This window comes from Rhinolophus sinicus, chromosome 6 (genome assembly GCF_057876585.1).
Source record: "Rhinolophus sinicus isolate RSI-liver-muscle chromosome 6, RSI-T2T, whole genome shotgun sequence".
NCBI lineage: Eukaryota > Metazoa > Chordata > Mammalia > Chiroptera > Rhinolophidae > Rhinolophus > Rhinolophus sinicus.
Window position 1 is genome coordinate 23,893,135 of NC_142506.1, and position 21,014 is coordinate 23,914,148.

At 36.2% G+C, this 21,014-nt stretch overlaps 1 long non-coding RNA gene across 1 annotated transcript; it reads left to right on the plus strand.

Annotated features, from left to right (window-relative positions):
- Positions 1-50: 50 nt before the first annotated feature.
- Positions 51-19,576, plus strand: LOC141567790 (uncharacterized). Its single transcript, XR_012490615.2, has 4 exons — positions 51-130; positions 217-556; positions 1,962-2,062; positions 9,797-19,576. It is a non-coding gene; the product is annotated as an uncharacterized LOC141567790 (long non-coding RNA).
- Positions 19,577-21,014: the final 1,438 nt, after the last annotated feature.

Sequence of the window (21,014 nt, forward strand, 5' to 3'; positions counted from 1 at the left end):
CGCGGCGCACGTGTACGCGGCTCTGAGGCGGGGCTGTTCCGGAAGTGGGCGGGGCGAGCTGGGCGGTGCGCGACGCGCGGGGATGCAGAGGAAGCGCTGATGGCCCGACCCGCGGCAGAACTTGCTTGGGGTGAGGTGTCTGTTTACCGCAGCTCTTTAACAAATGCTGGGTTTTTAATGTGGGCCACTTGAGGTTTCTCATTTTTCTCTACGTAGGTGTACGTGTTCTCTTCGCAATCCCTGATTAGTTCCTCGTTCTGCTGGCCTGCTGCAGCGCAACGTTCCGCCGAATCACTTGTCCCTCATTTTCTCCTTCCTAAATAGGATTCGCTTCCCATTTCCTTTTTAATATTCAACTAAACTGATACACGTCAAAATTTTCGTTAAATCTGTTTGGGAGACTAAGTGGGATTCAGCCTTTGCAAATTGTGTTCCAGTGACCGAGGGCTTTTTTATGTCACATGAACGTCTTCATTGCCAACCCACAGCCTTAACATACTCGTGGGACCAGTTTCCCTCCACTCTAGATTTGAAACTCCGTAAGAGCAGCCAATATGTAAGTGCTTATAAATAAATGAATTATTGAATAAATGTACGAATGAGACCATCCAGCCCCTACACTTCATTCCTCTTAACCTCACGGGGAGCCTCCCTCCCCACCCTTTCTCACCAGACTGATTTCAGGAACCTTTGGATCTCGTCTACTAGAACAGGGAGAAATGTCTGAAGTGCAAACAAACAACAACAACAAAAAATTTGAGGGTCATAAGCACATATTTAGTATTTGGAGCAATGAGAACATGAAATTGTAAAGGGGGAATAGGTAAAGTGAGGAAAGATGGCTAAAAATTCCTGCATAATAGCCATAGTGAAGGCTCCATTGAAAAGAGGCAATCAAGATATGAGAAAGAAGAAAAAGAGTCATCTCCCACAAGCTAAGGGAATAGAGTTAAAAAAAAAAAAAGAACTATCAATGGCACCTGTGAATTTATAAACTCAGATTCTGAATGAGCTTCATTCTCTCCAGACTAAAAAGACCTTAAAAAAAAAACAACCTCATTTAAAAAACTAAAAATCCTTCACTCAGCAATTCACATATTCGAATGCTTCAATAAAACAACCTGATATAATGGTAAGAATACAAACTCCATCGGATAGAATCCAGGCTCCACAATTAGTAACTGGTTGCCTTTCTGCATGGTATCTCTGAGCATCAGAGTTGCTAATGTCTAAGAAAAGGCTAATTATAGCTATATACAAAGAAAATATTTACCTGGAATTGTTATCAAGATTAAACGAATTATTGCATAACACTATCATAGAGGTACCAGTTCTGTGGCTTTAAATAGCTATGTAAATAGTTATTTACAGCCCGGAGTCCTGTTTCTGCCCTGAAACCCAGTTCTGCTTTCTTGACATATTCACTTAAATGGCTAATATGCCTCTCAAAGTTTACATATTGCAAACAGAACTCTGGATTCCTGCCACCAAGTCCCCCAACTTGCTCTTCCCCATCACAGTTAATGAAACCATCTGCCTATTTGCACACACTAAAGTTCTAGGAAGTATCCTTGATTCTCTTCTTTGCCAACTGCCCTATATCGAGTCTTCTCGGGAAATTCTGCATTGTACTTCCAAAACATTCCCCAAAATCTATTTTCTTTCATCTCCATTGCTACTACCTTAATCTAAGCCACAACTACCTCTTACCTGAATAACTGTAATAGCCTCCTAACCTTTTTAGTTTCATTCTTGCTGTGTAAAATCTATTTTCTATACAGCAGCCCTACTGGTCTTTAAAAAAAAAAAATCACAAATGTCCTTTGCCTACAGCTCTCCAATGTCTGATCCTGGCGATAAAAACGTACTCTAAACACTTTACCATGGTTTATACGGTTTCACTTTGTCTGGCTCCCTCCTACGTCTCTTACTTTATCTACCATTCTGTCTCTCATCACTAGACTTCAGCCATTCTCACCTGCTTCAAACATGCCAAACTCCTGTCTGCCATGGGTCTGACATTTGCCCATATTTTCCCTTTTCCTGGAATGCTCCTCTCCAGGTAAGTGGCTGTCTTTTTGTCATTCATATCTCAGATTTAAATGTATCTAGTCATAGAGGCCTACTTTGACTATCCAATAAAAAGCCCTAGTTAATGCCTGTTACATTATTATGACACTTATCACTATATGATATATTTTTGTTCACTTGCTGTATTTTCCATTTTATATAAACTCCTTGAGAGTATGTATGATGTTGGACAATTAAGTTCACGAACTCATTCTAGAAAAAGTGCTACATACCTCTTTGCTGAGTATTACTATGGTCACCTTCGAAGTACTCCCTTGGGAAGCTATGCACTGACACCAGCGCCTAGTCCATCCTTCAAAGCAATTTTGGAATTCTTTCTCTGGAATGGCCATCAGAGTTGTCATCATATTACCCATGATGTCCTGAATGGCATCAAAATGTCTTCCTATTAATATTTACTTTATCTTCAGGTAAAGAAAGAAGTCACGGGGGGCCAGAACAAGTGAGCAGGAGGGTGTTCCAATATAGTTATTTGTTTAATGGTTAAAAACTCCCTCACAGACAGTGCCGTGTGAGCTGGTGCATTGTTGTGATGCAGGAGCCATGAATTGTTGGCGAAAAGTTCACATCGTCTTTTTCACGCAGCCTTTTTCAGCACTTCCAAATAGTAAACATGGTTGACTGTCCATTTAGTACAAATTCATAATGAATAATCCTTCTGATATCAAAAAAGGTTAGTAACATCATTGCAACATGTTCACCAACTTAATTGTCAGACCTCCTACTTTGTCGTTTTAACCTTGGAACATCCAACCTATAGAAACACCAGGAGCACAGTAAATGTTTGTTTAATGAATGAATGAATTAGATACTCAAAAAATGACAGCTCATATTAGTGATTATTAGGATAATATTTTATAGTAGTACACGTGTAAATCTGTTTGGTTATGGATAGGACATTTTTATTTTATAGCTGATGATTTCCTAAAAATTAGGAACTTAATGAGTGTGAGGAACATGCCCATTTGTTTTATATCTCCCAGCTCCTTACCACAGTACGTTACATACGAGTATATATTTGTGGCATACACATACGAATTAATTTTTGTACTAAATTGTTGATTCCCAACATTTTGTTGAACTTTTTTGGAGTGAAAGCTGAAGAAGGTGTCTTTTAAAAACTTACAATCGATATTAGCAGTTATAGCTAATTGAGGGAGTAAATATTTTCTAGTCACTTTAGCTAAATGCCATTGTAACTAGCTACTATTGTCTGTCAGGCAATAAACCATATCTGATACTAGATTTAAAAAGGTAATTTACAGAATTTTTGAGCTGGAATCTGGAATAATTTCATTTAGACTTAGAAGGTACTTACGATTCTTTAGAACACTTTTTGAAAATTTTTTGCTTGCAACCATAGTAAGGAATACATTTTGCATCATCACACAGTATGCATACATGTATTTAAAACTAAAAAAAAAAAAAAAAAAATTACAAGCTAGCCTTATAATGTATCTTGTTTTCTATATTTTCTATTCAAATTGAGTCAATTCCATTTTATTTTATAAAAATACTAGCTCTGACCCACTAATGGAAAAGGGACCCATATTTTGGAAAAGCACAAGTGGACACTGCACATGTTTTCTAATCTGAGTCCCTGATGTGAAATAATTTTCTCAAGTTCCTGACACTAGTAAGTAACAAAGATGGGAAGTTCATAGGGAGGAGATGAGTTGTTTAGATCATAAATGAAAGATAAAATATTTACAGGAAAATATATTTAAGGGAAATTTTGTAACCAATAGTATTCTCTGAAGTGGGGAAAGTGATTGTTGATATATTACAACATTTCATATAGCTAATAAAATATTTTTTTAATATTCTTTAACATTTTATAATTTAATTATAACTAAATAAAAAATCTACTAGAGGTAAAACCATAACCGTTGAAAACATAAACATCAATCATGCTTTCTACAAATCCACCTTTACAAGATATTCTCCAAGTTTTACCTCTCACCCTCTCCTTTGGAAAGAGTTTTCATTCATGCATGTTAAAAGTATATAATCCAGTTCCTCTCATTGAACACTGCCCAATATTGTGACAAATATCAACCAGCCAAATATTAGTGTGTGCTGTGTCAGACACCATTGGAAGCACTATCTCACGAATGATCTTAAAAGCACAATGAAAAAGGCACAGGACTATGCTCTATGATGTGCTTTTTTTGTGTAAAGCTATTTATGAATTTCATTTTTTTCCCCTGCAAGATCATGTTTGAATAGTTAGAATGATAGTACATCAGAATGAACTAGGGTCAGAAAGGAATAACTTTGAATAAGCCCACATTTTCTTTGAGATGGGATAAGCTTTGATTATCTATCAAGCCAGATTGGCCCACAAAGCACTTTAGAGTGCTTCTCTTTTATGGTCAGGGTTTACTTAATTCAATTTATATCTCCAGACATTATGAAAGACTAAAGTGACTTCTTAAATTTAATAAACCGTATGGCATTTATAAAATGGACATTATTTAAAGGATAACATAATTGATTTTGCAGTATTCAACATCTTTATCAAATCATTTATTTAGAATCTACTATCTGCTTTGTTCTGTCTTAATCATAGTGAATTAAAGTATCCCACAGTATGAAGCAGTTTATAACCTCTATTTACTTTGACAATTACCCTTCAAAGTAAATTGGTCTCACTACAACTCATAAAAATTACCATAGCTTTTAAATCTTGTTATTGTTTCTAGTTAGTGAATCATAACCATAATCCCTTTGTATTTAAGGGGAAATACTACTTATTTCATCTTCATTCCATGTCAATAAATTTTCACTGTCACACAGTCACGTTTGGAGGAAAGTTTTCCTTAGAGTTTTATTTACCAAAAGCCAGATTAACATGCAATTGTTTTAGGAACCTTTTGAACATTGTTTTTTATTACATTTTTAAAAGATTACGTAACTTAATATGTTCCCCCAAAATGCAAAAGCCTATGCCCCCTTTGCTGACACAACCATAGCATTTACGCATTTCTAATTTTTCCAAGTTTGCAGTCATTTACAGTATACGTGTTTTAAAATGTGCTAGCCATTTATTTCACATCCAATTATATTATTTTAGAAAGCAAAGGAGAGTCTCTGGGAAACATTTCCAATGAGGTCACTTTGGTCCTTTCACAGTAGAATTCACAAACTGATAATTACCCCTCTGTGCCATAGTTGTAACAGTGAAGAGGAAAGTACATCCAGAAAGAATACACCCAGAATTTCTCCCACATGGGCAATAAATTAGAGCTGTTTCTTTTTTGAGATTTATAACCATACTTGAGTCTACTTTTTCTAGCAGTATTTCTTTCATTTCCCCAAAGTGCCTATTCTGTTCTGATACACACATACATCTGTGCATATATAATAGTCCTTGTGCAGAAATATATTTTCATAAACATCCCTTTTGGGTATCAAACATCCAGGAGTCCCTATATCCTGTAACTGTGACCCGATGGTCTCTGGAGCCCATCTAGACTCCATTTTCTACAGTACAACTATAACTGAATTCTTTACTTGAAAAATGTTCTTTACTTGAAAAAAGTATTTATTCACAAGAAACTAATTGTATTATGGGTAAACTCATGCAAAAATATACTGAATATTATCTTACATATTTTTATAGTTATAAGTTATTCTGTTACAGATGTAATTTTATTTTTTTTAATTAACGTTTATTGGGGTGACAATGGTTAGTAAAGTTACATTGGTTTCAGGTGTACAGTTCTACAATACATCATCTATATATCACGTTGTGTGTTCACCAATGTGGAAGTTCCTCTTCCATCACCATATAGTTGATCCCATTTACTCTCATCTACCACTCCCCTCCATAACCATTAAACTATTATCTGTGTCTATCAGTTTTTGTTTCTTTATTGGTTTGTCTTGTTCCTTTGTTGTTTTCAGTTTTATAGCCCACATAGCAGTGAAATCATATGGTTCTCAATTTTTTGTGTCTCATTTCTTTTAGCATAATAATCTCAAGATCCATCCATGTTGTCACAAATGGCACTATTTCATCTTTTCTTATGGCAGAATAGTATTCTATTGTGTATATATATATCACAACTTCTTTGTTCAATCATCTATCGAAGGACACTTTGTTAACAGTCCCTCTCTTTGGTGGTTTGGTAGCATCACTCTAGCCACAAGTGAGTAAGTTATCCTCTCAGACCTGTAGTTTCTGATGCACCTTATCTGCCACCAGGGCACCAGGTCATTTACTGGTCATCTTTTTCTTTCTATAGTCTTTCTGACTACTCTTGGCCAAAGTTGGTTTGAAGTCTGGTAGACACATTGGGATAAAGTGGCCATCTCATCTTTCAGATCATACGCTTTTTTGCATGTGGGATGGCTTATCTAGTCAACCCTATGGACTTATTTGGAAAAAAGATTGGTTTTCTGGAAGAATGCAAGAAAACAACCTCCCCCTAAATCCATTCCATCAACCCCATCCATTATCTCCTCATTCCTGAGCAAACAGCACAATCTCAAATGCTTTAAAAAAAAAAAATTAACAATTTTTAAAATTATACTTAACATTTTTTATCTGAAAAACTGAGCTAAGGAACAATATAGGTGTGCTGCAAAAGCTGCCACTCAGTTCAAATTATTGCCACCTCACTACAAAATTTTAGCGTTTTAATAACTTGCTTCTGCTCATTATGTTTCTATTACAGATTTATTTTCCATGTTTTAATAATGGACTTGAACATTTGTCCTGTGGGTGGGGTGGAGGCAGGGACAAGCAGAGGAGGAATGATTTCAGTTGATGTAATTTTTCTAGCAATAGCAAGATTATGGAATATTAAACATAACCTCAACCTAATCATTAGAAAAACATCATACAAACCCAAATTGAGAGCCATTCTACAATAATAACTGTCCAGTACTCATCAGGGAGTGGCAGTGGCATTATATATTGCCTTTCTAAGCTTTGAAACAAATGCTTAGTCTTAAGCACCCATTGCCAGATTCTAATGTCATGTATGTGATGGAATTAAGAGCATTGACTTGCAGTTATGAAAGAATCCTCAAAGTGGTTTGTATTAAATTCAAATTTTACATACCATGTCATAGAGGGGGTAGAGCTCTTTACACTCTAGGTAACAGCAATGGATTCTTTGCCAACATACATACATTGCTCTTTTCCATGAAACTTGCTGGGCTCTAATTCCAGGTTACACATTCTATAATAGCTATGTAAATTAAGTAATTTGAGCAAGTTATTTTAACTTCATGGAACCCTAGTTTCCTCATATGTAAAATGAACGTAATAATACTTGCTGATTATAACAAGTATTAGAAGTAATAAACTTGAAATTCCTCACACAGAATCTGGCATATGACACAACACACAGTTATTAAGTACTTACTGTATATCACACACTGTACAAACTGCTCTTTGTAGATTATTTCATTTAATTCTTACAACAACTTCACTTTACAGATGAAGGAACCGTTGGGAGTTGGTTAAATAATTTCCCCCAAACACTATGATATACTCCTTCACATAGTAGGTTCTTAGTAAATAGTAGCTGTATCATTTTGGTCTTTGGGAAGCAGATGTTGTGATAGTGTTATGGATGCAAGAGGTTTATTAGAGGGCACTCCATGTCAAAGATAAAAGGGGGAGGAAGCAGAATAGGATTAGGAAAGCTTTCAGACCACAGTGCTCATCTATTACCTGTGAAAGAAAAGAGTAGGAACCAGGATTGGACAGAAAGAGCTTCACACCGTGATTTAGATCTCATGGAGTATCAGCCAACTCAGTGGCAAAGCTCCAGGGCAAAGGTTACCCATCAGAGGAAGCCTACACTGGGCAGAAATGGCGAGGTCCTAGGACCCCTACATGTTCAGTCATTGGCTAGAGGCTGCCTACAAGGGCGTGGCCTCAGCTTTCAAGCTGCGATGAATCTTGATGGCTCTAATAGCTAGAGGCTGGCAGCTCCCTGCACTCCTTGCTGCTGAATAGCAAGTGAATCTTGAAGGGTGATTCTAACTACACCTCTGTAGCCGCCACAGTAGCCATTATTATTCTTTCCTTCTGAGTATAATCTTTCAGTTTTGATGAGAGGTAGAAGGTTGTGTTCTTCTGTAGTACTAGCTAGATTCAGAAGCTATTTCACATGGAAATTACATTCAACTCCACAGAGTGTCTTTTTCTGGTATATGATTAATAGCTCAGCCATGGTTGCCTTGTGTTGAAAAGACACAGTAGAATATATATAGCCCACAGAGACTTGACAATTTGCTTGTTTTTTTATGAGACAAAAGTCAGTAATTATTTATTTTCTTGGGTTGGGAATTAATGCTACTGCCATTGATAAATTACCTAGAACTTCATAGTTCTTTCTTTTTTCCCTCATTCTAAATATATACAAATAATTTTAAATTTTAACATTTTACCAAGAATAACAGTATAACTCTGAAAAATGGCTTTCCAAATAGCATTTCTAAAATTCTAGAACTCAAGATCTCCATGAAGTACTAGGAAATTCCAAAGACAATACACTGAGAATGCCCCTTGATAATTCATTGGGTAGCTGCCATATTATCATTGATGATTGCTTCTTAATAAATTTAAGCAAGGACAAATTTTATCAATACTTTGCCTCCCAAAAAGACCCTCATTGCCACCCTACTACTCTTTTCCCTTCCAAATGTCAAGACAGCCCTAGTTAGCATTTTCTGTGCTGCACAGATGCCCTTTGAGGAAGGACATGACAAGTGGTCTGTATTCTGGGCTGCCAGAGGAATGATATAATGAAATTAGTACCTGATGGAAGGAGACAGAGTACATCCCAGACTCACGTGAACAGCGAAGTTATTGAAAGATTATACATTTTAAAGAAAGTTACAGCAACAGGAGAGGAGTGACAAAGAAAACTTTGGCAGTCAATTTCAGGGAGTATTTACATGAGATACAGTTGCTGTGAATCTCACTACACAAATTCAGGTATACAAGGACAAAATTTGCAATTTTATAAAACTCAATTTCTACATGAAGTACATTCTTGGAGGAAGACAAAAATTTAATCTCAGTAAGGTTGGACTTTGTCCCATACTGCTGCCTTCTTTTCTCAGGGCTCCTCTGACTCATGAGTGAAAGTGATACTCAAAATATTTAACAACCCATAGGTAAGGTCACCAACTGTGGTAGAAGCCTTTAAGATGGTCCCCAACGGTTTTCACTTCCTGGTTAGTACACCCTGTGTAGTCCCTCCTGCACTGAATACGGATGACCTATTGTGGGGACAGTCCCAGAGAGCAGTTTCCAGGCTCTTGACCTCACGTGGAAAGGTGCTGGCTCGGGTAGCAGGTGGCCATCAGCTGTGACTAGTCGGCCATCATCTATCACCAGTTAGCCATTAGCCACTAATATAACTGCCATGGCTACACTAGGGGGATTGTTGGTTGGTTGGTTGGCAGAGAAGCAGATGGCAGATTGCGCATCGTGTGGAGCCTGCTTCCTGTATCTCCAACCCAGCCGCCAGTGACACTGTAGTGGTATGAACCCTTCATCCATGGCTCCGTGGGTGTCCCTTTTTGGCCTCACCATATCCTGCTTTCTAATGCAGGGAGTGGGACCAGAGCCCCTGCATTACACTTATATTGTCAATAGGATATTTCAGAAATGATGGAATATGACTTCGGGCTAAGTCATAAAAGACATTGCAGCTTCTGCCTTGCTCTCTCTTAGAACACTCATTCAGCTGCCATATTGTGAGGACAATCCAGCGCTTCACAGAGAGGTCCACCTGACGAGGAAGTGAAGCCTTCTGCAATGGCCAATATTAACCTGTGTGTCATGTGCATGTGAGTGAGACATTTTAGAATTGGTTCCCCAGGCCCAGTCAGGACTGCAGACCCAGCTGTCTTGATTGCGAGCTCATGAGCCAGAACAGCCCAGCTAAGCCGCTGCAAAATCCCTTACCCACAGAAACTGTGTGAGATAACAAATGTTTATTACTGCTTTAAACTGCCAATTTGGCCAGTAAAATGTCATACACTAGGTATCTGATATACCAACCAATCAGAAAGGATACAGACACTGGCTTTAGTGATTTTACAGCATGCTGGAGCCTCCCCTGCTATCCCAGGCATTAAGCCTTTAGTTTGGGGTGAGTGAGTGATTCTGAGTAAATGGCTGTTTATCAATGAATACAAAGTACTTTGATAATATATTAAGTACAGCCATACCAGTTACATATCAGTCATGCTAATGTAGTCTCAAGGCATTGGGAAGCCCACCTGGTCTTCCAGTTGGCAGTATTAGACCTTGTTTCTCTCCACAAGCACCTCCTGTGACTCCTAACTACTTTTGGATCACATGGGAATTTAAGGTTCCCCCTCTAGCCATACCTTCCAGCCTTTTATTTTCCTGGGTGCTCTTACCTCCATGAGACTCTGACTGGACATAGGGCATCTTTCCCTGGGAGCCACCAAACTATGTTTATCAACTGCCCTTGACTCTCTTCTTCTCTACTCCTCCTGCCTCCATTTCCCAGCCCTGCGAGAGTAATATCTTAGTCTCAGGGGAGATTCCTCCAAATCCTCAGTGCTTTATTCCCTGGGCATTGCCATGTTGCCGTACTTGTGATTTATCCAGAGGCACCTGTGTATATCCTCTTTTTTTTTTTTTTAATTAGGTAACATTTATTGAGTCTTCAGTGAACAGGAAAGATACTGTGTCGCCCTCACAGCACATTCACATTAATATTTGAGACCACTGAGGGTGGATGGGAACTCTGAGAGCAGCGCTGGCCCAGGTCTTGCTTTCAGAGGTGGTGGCGGGGCATCCTGAATGCACGTAGCATGTTAAGAGGCAGTCCCCCTCACCCATCTCTGGTGCAGGACCATATATCCACTTGGATGGGTTTTGAAAACCAAAACCAGAGAGATGAGGTTTCTGCTTTCCCAGTTTTCTCCCTCTGAGACAATGATTCGGTCTGGAGGAGAGTGAGGCAAGTTTCACTCTCAGAGAGAGAATATCACTTTTTGCCTCAAAAATGTTATCCCACTACCATGTCCCAAGAGAAAATATCTGCTGCTCACTAAAGAACTGTTGCATTGGCTGGGACATGATTATTTCATCAAAGTTCAGCAGGCTCTAATTATAGCCATTTGTTCTAATTCCATAATGACAAAGCAACCCTTTGGTTTGCTTTTCCAAGTGCCTAGATACCTTAAAGGAGATACTTTGCTCACCAGGCCAATATACCCTGCTCATATTTTTTATTGCTTTTGTAGAGAAATCTTTGCCTGACTTCCCTAGATGCGGGCTGGGGGCCCTGCTCATATGCTCCACTATTCCATGACTTTCCTCTTCCTGAAAGGACTTATTCCACTGTATTATTATCATTACTTATTTGTGTCTATCACTAGATTCTAAGCTCTATTCAATACCTGTATGTGTCATGTCCATGATCTGTCCCAAGAGACTCAGTAAGTATCTGTAGAAAGTCAGAAGCTCTATTAGATCAGTGCTCACTAGTTTGGGGCTTTATGAACCAGTAAAATTTCAAGGAAAAGGGGGGGGGGACCAATATAACGTACCAACTTTTTATCTTGCTAAGTGAAGACATTAAAAGTAACAGCTACAACTTAGTTTCACATCATTTCATCTTAAAATCGCTACTTGAACACCAAAGGAGTTAAAGGATTCACTGAAAAACAGTCCCTGGAAAGGAGTTTAACTTCTTTACCAGAGGTCAGTGACAACTTCTACCTGAATTGGCACCACATGGAAGACACATTTGAGAACTGTTGATAACTTCTTAAATCCCTTCTTACTCTCAGATAAGTTAAGGCAATTTGAAATGGTAATTCATCTATTTTAAAAGGGGTAATGTATAGATTTTTTTTAAAAAAGAAACACTCCTAAATAGCTAAAACTTGTTTCCTATCCTTATTATCTATGTCTTTAAAGAAAAAAAAGTCACTGAGCATCTTGGCACATGATTCTCAGCTGGGACCTATTACCCTCTTCAAGATTTTTTACTCCTTCCCAGTAAATGTCTGAAGAAGTGAACATATTAGAAAGTGAGAACTACTGTAATTTTGTTTATTTTTAAAACATGTTTGGCAAAGGGTTCGTCTGATCTAAGAAGAAAAATAAAATTATAGTTGAAGTATCTCATGACAAAGTATTTCTAGCAAATTTATTTTGGATATAGCCCTTGTCTCATAAATTCAGCAAAATTCATTTTGGTTAATATGTTACACTAAAGTAAAGTAAATGTATTATTAGTGTTTCATTTAACAACTTGCAAAACTTCTCGATCTCATTGACAAAATAGAGGATATATAAAGTGCGTTTTTGTTGGACCTGGAGCAGAAGGTCCTGTTTTTTCTGCCAATAGATGTGGTATCAACAAATGGGAAAGACAATAAAGAAAACAGAAGCAGTGTTTCTATTTTAAATTTCATATTTTGTGGACCCATGGGATAAATTATAGCAGCCTTGTGAAAGCAAAGCCATTAAATTTAGGAGATGGAAAAGATGAAATCAATGATGCTGTAATCTAGACCCTTGATGACACAGGAGACTCCCTTTCAGTTCCTGCCTGCATGCTGTGTCTGTTGTAATGCTCCAGGCTGGGAGAGATTTCTGAATCTGACTTATACCTTCACAAATCTATGCTTTCTTTCTCTCTCTCTCTTCTCTCTCTCTCTCTCTCTCTCTCTCTCTCTCTCTCTCTCTCTCTCTCTCTCTTTCTCTCTCTCTCTCTCTCTCTCTCTCTCTCTTTCTTTATGTTAGGTTGTATTGTAACTTCCTTGCTGTTCTTAGGAAGAAAAATAAAGGAGACATTAATATTCTAGTTTTAGTCCATTTTTTTTCTTACAATAGTAATACTGAAAGCAAAAGCATGTTATTTTCGGTTATAAAACAGTTTTGCAGGTAAATTTCACAGCTAAAGTCCAGCCTCTCAACAATATCCATAGGCAGTAACAAAAATTAGAAATCTCATGAATAACAGATGTCTGTACGATGTAAACTCTCAAGAGGAATTATCTTTTTTTTTACACAGTGTATTTTTCTTCATCAGCATTATTGGAAAATAAGAGTCTAACACATTTAACTCTGGTTTGAAATATACAATATGTAAAATCAATTTTGTGAAAAGTAACCTATTTTAATGCATTGGTTGCCCAAATTATGATACTACCTAATATAATATATTAATTTAGGGAATAATTAATTTTGTGTCCAGAAATGGTATTTATGATTATTATCATTAATCTAGCTTGATTCAATATGAGTATAGGGCATAAAAGATCAGATTTCCACCATATATATTAAAAAATGTAAACTAGTCTTGAAGGTTTTTATGTATTAATATACTTTTACTTGTTACATTTTAATCTACACTTTACTAATCCATATACTTTAAATTTGTAAAATCTTCAGGCAATCGTCTTGAATTTTCAGCCAGATATCCAGGAAGCCCAAATGGTTTCTTAAGTTCATAAATAGCTAATAACAGCTTTAACCATTAAACAAAAGTTTTCCCATTCTAAATATTCCAGGAAATGAAAAACAAAATAAAATAATGTTGATAATCATTTTTTCAGACATGTTAATGATAACAGCTAAATGTTTTTTGAACTATCAGGAGCTAAATTTGGTTTATCACTTATGAAAATAGTCATAACTGACAGCCTAATATCAATGAGTAGATACTTCAGTGTCAACACAGACGAGATTATCAACCTGAGCTGCATGCTAAGCACAATTAACTGAAATACAAAAGTTCAACCAGAGTACACTGGTCTGCTTTTGAGCATTCTCTAAAGTTTTAGACCACAGTGACTTACGAGTAATTACATAAAGCTAACTTATAGAGCCAGTTTTTTAAATTAGAAAATACAAAGAATATCTTATTTGAGGAAGGAGAAGTATGTATACTCAATAAAATACAAAAACTTTATGCTGAAAGATTCTGGTAGTTGAGCTTCTGAAATAATATCTTTGAATTACCAGTGGACAAACCTATGAGGAAACAATTGTTTTTTTAAAAAATTGTCACTCAGGAATAGACATCCAAATGCAATTAGAGGCATGTAAATAATAATCTGAACAAATATATGACACAAATATAAGGACATGCCATTTGTCAGGGTTACTGCTAAAAAAGCTTGATTGAATTAGTTGATTTTTTTCCCAATTGCAGCTAATATTCTAAAACAGTGATATTCTTTGGAATCCTAAAACTTTGCCCTGGTTTCTGGATTTACCAGTTATTGATAATACGACCTTGCGTAAGTGCTTGACTATCTCATTTGATAGAAGATAATAATACCTATCTCAGATAGTTAAGAAGATTAAATGTGAAAATAGCTGTGAAAGCACAGCACAGTACCTGACAAATGAATAAAATAAATTTTAAGTGGTTAAAATAATCACTGTAATGAAGTCATCATTTCTATTTTCTTTGCCATTCGTCATTCAGCTCTAGTACAGGATGATCTAACAAACTGTGTACTATTTCCTTGATGAAAGTTAAATAGAAGCCTGATGTATATCTAAAAATAATATATTTGGAAGAAGCAAAGATAATTTTTACTTGTTACATTTTAATCTACACTTTACTAATCCATCTACTTTAAATTTGTAAAATCTGCAGGCAATTGTCTTGAATTTTCAGCCTGATATCCAGGAAACCCAAATGGTTTCTTAAGTTTATAAAGTAAGCAACTACCTACTCTACACTAACTTGTCTATGAAGATGTAGAATGCAGTGAGATTATAATCACACCGGTCTCACAACTCTTCCCACACATAACCTATAACTGAACCTTTTTAACCCATAAAAACACTACTGATAAGCCCTGCTAACAGTTTTTTTTCCCCCTCTCTTCTCTTTGGTATTTCCCCTTAATGTCCTTAGAATTCTAGTGCAAATTATCAAAAACAAAAAGAGTGACATACATTCTTCTTTACACTTTTCACGTTTTACCACTTCACTTCGGATCCCTGTCAGTCACTCCAGTTGAGTCTCCACTCTTTTTGGAGGAACTGGTCTTGTCAAGAGAGCTGAAAAGGTAAAGCAAATGTGTTAGTCAATTTTCCTTTTTGTCAACCTCTTCTCCCACAATTCCTGCTGAGTGAGCATCAGGTCTATGACATCTGGAGACACACACACACACACACACACACACACACACACACACACACTCAGAGCCCACAGCTGATTGGATCAGTTGTAGGTTTGACTCAAGTTGAGCCAATCAGATTCTGTCTTCCAAGCATTTGGAAGTAGGACTTAGAAATTCTAGTGAGCAACTTTGAGACATTTAGGGAGATCACATAAAGCTGACACTGGAATGGCCATGTTTGGCATGTGTAAGTGAAACAGAAATGGGCTCCAAAGAGAAAGTAATGATTCAGACACACACCAGGAGGAGAGATAATAGTCCCTGTGGCCCTGAAGAGAGAGAATAGAGATAATGAAGTCAACAACCTTGGATCTTGATGGAATTCTGTTTCCTTTCTCTATCCTTGACTTTTTGAAATAGTGTTTTATCCTTTAAAAAAATTCCCTATTAGTAGTTACCTAGTTTGAATGAATCTCTGTTCCTTAGAACAACCAGTGACTAAGGTGGGAATTGAGCCGTTCCCTACCCTCACTTTGAAAACAAAGTTTTGCAGAGATACAGTGTTATAGAGTTACTATTATTAACTTAGTAGAATGCTATGAATGACAGTTTGAATCTTTTGTTCTTGGTTTTAAAAATTTAGTGTATATTTTATGTAAATGTAAAGATGCCAAACAAAAGCATAATTTTAGTAAATATATGCATTAATGTAATATGGAAATAAGAGAAATATCATTTGACCGTATTTTTAAAAACTTAATAGTGTCCAGCTTTACATTTAAAATTCTGTTATGCTATTTAAATTTTACATATATGTGAACTGTCTAAATCTTGCCTGTTCATTTTCTACTCCCTTAACCTTTGTTGTAATCTTGGTTTTTCCCTTTTGAATTAATTTTAATTAGATTTTTATTTTTATCAAATGTATGTACATAGTTTTTATTAAGGCAGATTTTACTAAAAGAATTATATACTAAACTTACGGATCTTGGATTCAAAGAACAGTTTATGAATTTGACTCCAAAGGCAAGGGAAGTAAAAGCTAAAATAAATGAATGGGACTATATCAAACTAAAAAGCTTCTGCACAGCAAAAGATAGCATCAACAAAACAACAAGGCAACCAACCAAATGGGAGAAGATTTTTGCAAATAACGCCTCTGATAAGGGGCTAATATCCAAAATATATAAGGAACTCATACAACTCAACAACAAAAAAACAACCAATCCAATTAAAAATTGGGCAGAAGACCTGAAGAGACATTTCTCCAAAGAGGACATACAAATGGCCAATAGACATATAAAAAAATGCTCAACATCACCAATCATCAGAGAAATGCAAATAAAACCACAATGAGATACCACCTCACACCAGTTAGAATGGTTATCATCAATAAGACAAATAGTAACAAGTGTTGGAGAGGCTGTGGAGAAAAAGGAACCCTCATACACTGTTGGTGGGAATGCAGATTGGTGCAGCTGCTCTGGAAGGCAGTGTGGAGGTTCCTCAAAAAATTAAGAATAGAATTACCATATGACCCAGCAATCCCTCTCCTGAGTATCTACCCAAAAAAATCTGAAAACATTTTTCCCTAAAGACATATCTGCTCCAGTGTTCACTGCCTCTTTATTTACAGTGGCCAAGACATGGAAACAACCAAAATGTCTTTCAATAGATGAATAGATAAAGAAGATGTGGTATATATACCCAATGGAATACTATTTTGCCATAAGAAAATATGAAATAGTACCATTTGTGACAACATGGATCCATCTTGAGATTGTAATGCTAAGCAAAATAAGACAGAAAAAGTTGAGAACCGTATGATTGCACTGATACATGGTATATAAAACCAAAAACAACAAAAGAACAAGACAAATGAAGAAACAAAAACTCATAGATATAGACAATAGTTTAGTGGTTACCGGAGGGTAAAGGGGGTGGGGGATTGTAAAAGAGGGTAAAGAGGATCAAATAAATGGTGATGGAAGGAGAACGGGCCCTGGGTGGTGAACACACAATGTGATATATATATGATGTAGTACAGAATTACACACCTGAAATTGATGTAACTTTACTAACAATTGTCACCCCAATAAACTTTAATTTTAAAAACAAAGTTATAAAAATGCCAATCCTCCTCTCCCAAACCAAATGCTGAATTTTTTCAATTGTTTATTTCCTCTCGTATTTCCATATTTTTAAATAATATATTTTACTGCTGTCTCAGTACGACAATGTTATCTCTCTTACTGCTTCCTTTCCCCTTTCTCCATCCTTCCTATATAGGGTTTATTTTATTCTGACCACTAAAACATATTTTGTCACTGTAGGTCAAGTAGGGCTAACAGGACATTTTGCACAAGTAGGAAACAACTACTCTTTCCTTCTTATACAACCCTTCCTTTTTTTCCCCTATAATTTGTAGCTACCTACAATTTTCATTTGGCAATTTTTATTAGGTTTTCATTTGTCTAAATTTACTGTGATTTTTCAGTGTTGTTTGCCAACTGCTCAATTTCCAATTTCCTCTTCCTCTGCCTTTATTTTTCTTCTACCCCCGTTCCAATCTGACTGTTCTCTATACATGTCAGTTCTGGGGAATTTTATTGTATAATTCTTTAGATGATTTCATTCCCTCCATTTCCTTGTTTGAAAGTTGGATCTTTTGTTGGATCCTCTAAGTGCTTTACTTTTCATCTTGTTTTCCATCTCCTTGATCTTTTTGTTATACTACCTGAGAAATTTCTTCAACACTATCTTCCAAATCTCCTACTGAGTTGTTCTTTATTGTTATCTTAATTTTTATTCCCACTTTCCTTGTTCTCTGTTCTGTTTTTATAGCATGTTCTTTTTATTTTACACTTAAAATAATCATCTTTCTCTCTGAGAATATTTCTTAAAGTATGTTCCACTCCTTTTAGTGTCTCTATTTCCCCTAGGTATTTTGTTTTCTCTTTATCAACTCTAATGTCTCACTTTCATTTTAAAGACTTTCCTCAAATGTCTTGTGTCACTTGGCTGGCTGTTTCATCATAAAATGCCCTATGGAAGCACCGTGTGTTTATGAATAAGTTGTCTCAACTATATGATGATTGGTATAATAAACCTGCTTTTTCTTTTTTAATGAGGATCTCTTAAACATCAGTTTCAATAGGTCTTTCCTTTGGAGTCATTTGGTTTTCCAGAAAAGTATTCTCTTGTTCTCCCATTTGGGAGAATATATGCCTCAATGTCAGCATAGAGAAAGGGACTAGAGTCCCACCAATCAGCATGAAAATTGGACTGAATACTTTTGGCTTAACACCCATTTCCCTTCCCATACCTTGCACTGACTAGTGTCCCTGATCCAGACCCTCTTAGATGTGTTAATTCATCTAGAAACCAAAACATTGGTATCCTGCAGGCTGGAAGGTGGGGATAAAATAGGGAAGGAATTACTTCGCTTAGGGATGTGTGGAGTAGACAAATCTGATGATGTAGCCACTTTCAACCACTCTCCTTGTTTTCAGCACTGAGATTTACTTCCCCGATACCTTGAGCCTCCATGTTCCAGGTTTCTATAGGGAAAATTAGACTAAAAACAAAAAAAGAAGAAGATAAAGACAGAAAGCATTTTTCTCGTGGATAATGTAGACACCCAGGTTATAGCTTTCTTTACTGAACACTATTCTCCATCTGCTTTCCATCTCCCAAAGAATTCTGTTGAAATCTTTCATCATCTTTATCTCCCTTCATTTTTTTTTCTTTTTGCATCTTTTTTATTCCTTACTTTATTAGGGCTTCAGCAGAATGAGGAAATTAGAGGCATGTTTAATGGGAAGTTTTCTCCTAACTTCATGTAGTGTAAATTCAGATGCCCTTCTAAAAGATGCTTCTGCTCATTACTCTTGCTAGGTCGTGAGTTTTTCCTCAGGGTATAATACTTTAGGGATTTCAAGATGAAAAAAATTACCATGACGAATTTTCCTGAACTTACATAGAGAAACTTTAATTATAATTTCCTCACCAAAAAGCATGGTATTAGCCAACAAGAAAAAGCACACCATAATAATGGTAGCCACAGTTGGCAGAGTTGTGAATTTTTAGGCAATGAACACACTGGCTCAATGAGTGGAACAATGATTCAGTTAATTTGATCAAGCTGAGTGATGAAGCTCTAGGGATGTCTCCAGAGGAGGAAAATGCCATGTGTTTGCCACTGCTCCTATGAAATGTAGTGCTGCTCTTTAAACTGCAGCCCTTAAAAAATTACAATACAGAATTTTAGTTTATCATAGTCACTCTCCACCACTGGAAGTCGGCTGAACTTTTAACACACTGGCCAAAACTTTCAGAATATTTTATCAAAGTCTGAGGAAAGTCTGGTTGTAAACTACAAGAGGATGCCAAAAAAAAAAAAAAAAAAAAAAAAAAAAAAAAAAAAAAAATATATATATATATATATATATATATATATATATATATATATATATACACACACACACACACACACACACATACACACACACATTTTAAGAAAGGAAAAAACAATATTAAAATTATGCTGATGGTAACTACTTTGGGCACCTCTTGTAATTGTAGAACTCAAACGTGACTTGTATTCATCTTTTGTTACTGCTATATATTATTACAATTTTAATACAGTTATTTCCTTTCTTAAAATGTGTATACATTATTTTGGCACCTTCTGTATATGCTAATATAAGTATTCATGTTAGTCAGAAAACCAGCTTAGTAGTTTACTAAATAAGCCTCTCCTTTCTTCTTAATTTCACCCTGCTTCTGACCCCATACCATAAATACAAGCAACCATTCTTACAGTCCTTGCAAAAGCATTGTGCAACTGTGGGCTTAAGTCATTCTTCTAGAAAACCCTTATAGCTTAAGCTGACTTTCTAAGTCTCCCAAATCTTCATGCACAAAAACTTCCATGTGCTATTCTCTTTTCTAAATGTTGCATAGTGTAAACAGCCATTGAATGAAGAATAGAAGACAAAGTTATAGACCTATCCTGTTTTTCAGATTTCTGAGTTTCAATTTTCCAGAGTTGTGTGACTCAAACAAGAACAGACATATGAAATTATAAAGAAATCTGTGTAATCTGTTCCACCATTTTCAGTTTTTCAAAGAACACTGAGTGATGATTCTGTTTAAAATGATAAGGAATGAACATTTTAATCATTGTAATAAAAATAATTTCAATAAATTAATTTTCTGGGCCTACCTTTAAGATATTACGACTACGTAAAAGAAAAATATATATTAAGGCCTTCTCCAAGTTATGCATTTTCTCTGTAACTAACTATGTGTTTGTTGTGGGCTGAACTGTGCCCTCTGTATCCCAAATTCATATTTTGAAGCACAACCCCGAAAACCTCAGAATGTGACTGTATTTGGAGATAGGGTCTTTAAAAAGCTGATTAAATCAAAATGGGGTTGTTAGGGTAGACGGTAATCCAGTATGACTGGTGTCCTTACAAGAGGAGATTAGAACACAGCGGGAAGACCATATATGGACAGGGAGAAGATCACAACCTGCAAGCCAAGGAGAGAGTTCTCAGAAGAAATAACCCTGCAGACACCTTGGATCTTGGACTTCTAGCCTCTAGAATTGTGAGAAAATAAATTTCTGTTGTTTAAGCCACTCAGTCTGTGACATTTTGTTATGTTACCCCTAACTAACATTCTGTTTAAGGGAAAAAGTCAGCAGCACATGTTGTACCAGGATAATATACATTCTTTGTTGGAAATGTACTAATAGCCAAAAGATTATTTTCTAGAAACAAGAAAAGGTTGTAATTTTATTTAATGTTGTA